At 49.9% G+C, this 2,554-nt stretch overlaps 1 pseudogene across 1 annotated transcript; it reads left to right on the top strand.

The window, feature by feature from the left end:
• Window positions 1–1,432: 1,432 nt before the first annotated feature.
• Window positions 1,433–2,554, top strand: LOC105524871 (annotated as a pseudogene). The gene has a single exon (XR_001003823.1). The product of XR_001003823.1 is annotated as an actin, cytoplasmic 2-like (transcript).

Genomic DNA, 2,554 nt, shown 5'->3' with positions numbered 1-2,554 from the left:
AGGGATGCGGTTATATTTAGAGCAGCCTCTGAGCAGCAGCAGCTGGTGTCTGAATGAGGCCGAGACATCCTATGGGAGTGGTATATGAGCCTCGGGAGGCAGATAAATATTAGACATAACCATGCAGCAAAAGGCTGTAGATGGTGCTGAGGAAACCAGGGAATCAAGGGGAGTATCATGGAAAGTTGTCGATTTTCCTCTACTGGAATCCATAAAGATAGGGGATCTTGTAAAATAACTTTTAAAAAATTCAAAATAGTGATTACAGTCATTCAGTGTTCCTGTTCTGTGAGCCATTTCCTTTCTTTCCTTTCTCCTCTTCTATCTTACAGTAGCCATTGACACTTTTTACATTAATCTATTCAGGTTTTCATAACAAAATACCACAGTCTAGGTATTTGCGAGACAACAATTTACTTTCTTTCAGTTCTAGAGGTGAGAAGTCCAAGATCAAGGTGCCTTCAAGGTGAGGCTCCAGTGAGGTCTGTCTTCCTGGTTTGCCAGAGGCTGCCTCCTAGCTGTTTCCTCACATGGCCTTTTCTCTCTGTGTATGTGGAAAGACAGCAGTCTCTGGCATCTCTTTTTCTTCTTCTTCTTTTTTTTTTTTTTGAGAAGGAGTCTCACTCTGTTGTCCAGGCTGGAGTGCAGTGGCATGATCTCAGCTCACTGCAACCTCTGCCTCCTGGGTTCGTGGTATTCTCCTGCCTCTGCCTACCTAGTAGCTGGGACTACAGGTGCCCGCCACCATGATTGGCTAATTTTTTGTATTTTTAGTAGAGACGGGGTTTCACCGTGTTAGTCAGGATGGTCTTAATCTCCTAACCTCGTGATCTGTCCGCTTCAGCCTCCCAAAGTGCTGGGATTACAGGCCTGAGCCACCGCGCCCGGCCTCTTCCTCTTCTTATAAGGACACCAGTTCTACTGGGTTAAGGCCCCACCCTTATGACCTCATTTGGCATTAATTACCTACAAAAAGGCCCTGTCTCCACATATAGTCCCATTGGGGGTTATGGCTTCAACATGTGAATTTGGGGTTGGAGGTGGATACAATTCAGTCTGTAGTACTTTCTAACCGCTAAATGCCTATAAAATGTAAGCTCAGTAAGCACAAGGACTTGGGGTGTGTTTTTCACTGAGCTGTCCTATCTTTCCAAGGCCTGTTATAGTGCCTGGCACAAGCACATAGTAGGCCCTCAATAAATGTTTGTTGAATGAATGAATGATGGCCTCTTCTTCTCTCTGATGCTCTGAGATTGAGGACATCTGTGAGAACAGATCAGGTAACGAGGCATTTTTTTTCATAAGAGGTAGAAAGTTTTTATGTAGCGTTGTATATTTCAGTTTTATGATAAGATTTATAAAGATGCTCAGTCATGGCTGCCAGCCCCTGCGCCATGTCCTCCCGGTGCTCCACACTCCTCCGCCGGTGGCAATGGAAGAAGAGATCCCCGCTCTTCATTGATAATGGCTCCAGCATGTGAAAAGCGGCTTTGCTGGGACAATGCCCTCCGAGCCATGTTCCCCTCCATCGTCAGGTGCCCCCGGCACCAGGGCATGATGGTGGGCATGGGCCAGAAGGACTCCTACGTGGGCGATGAGGCCCAGAGCAAGTGCGGCATCCTGACCCTGAAGTACTCCATCAAGCACCGCATCGTCACAAACTGGGATGACATGGAGAAGATCTGGCACCACATTTTCTACAACGAGCTGCGTGTGGCCCTGGAGGAGCAGCTGGTGCTGCTGACCGAGGCCTCGCTAAACCCCAAGGCCAACAGGGAGAAGATGACTCAGATCATGTTCGAGACCTTCAACACCCCGGCCATGTACACAGCCATTCAGGCCGTGCTGACCCTCTACACCTCTGGGTGCACCACTGGCATTGTCATGGACTCTGGAGATGGGGTCACCCACACGGTGCCCATCTACAAGGACTACACCCTCCCTCACACTGTCTTGCATCTGGATCTGGCTGGCCGGGACCTTACTGACTACCTCATGAAGATCCCCACCTAGCACAGCTACAGCTTCACCGCCATGGCCAAGCGGAAGATCGTGCACGACATCGAGGAGAAGCTATGCTATGTCGCCCTGGACTTCAAGCAGGAGATGGCCACTGCTGCATCCTCCTCCTCCCTGGAGAAGAGCTATGAGTTGCCTGACAGCCAGGTCATCACTATTGGCAAATGAGCAGTTCCGGTGTCCGAGGCACTGTTCCAGCCTTCCTTCCTGGGCATGGAATCCTGTGGCATCCATGAAAGTACTTTCAAGTCCATCATGAAGTGTGACATGGACATCTCAAAGACCTGTATGCCAACACAGTACTGTCTGGTGGCACCACCATGTACCCTGGCATCACCGACAGGATGCAGAAGGAGATCACTGCCCTGGCACCCAGCACCATGAAGATCAAGATGTAGTGCCCCCAGAGCGCAAGTACTCGGTGTGAATCGCTGGCTCCATCCTGGCCTCACTGTCCACCTGCCAGCAGATGTGGATTAGCAAGCAGGAGTACGACGAGTCAGGCCCCTCCATCGTCCATCGCAAATGTTTCTAA

Source organism: Colobus angolensis, unplaced genomic scaffold (genome assembly GCF_000951035.1).
Source record: "Colobus angolensis palliatus isolate OR3802 unplaced genomic scaffold, Cang.pa_1.0 Scaffold51, whole genome shotgun sequence".
Taxonomy (NCBI): Eukaryota; Metazoa; Chordata; class Mammalia; order Primates; family Cercopithecidae; genus Colobus; species Colobus angolensis.
The sequence above is the reverse complement of the archived record's forward strand: the minus strand, read 5'-3'. Positions and strand labels throughout refer to the sequence as shown.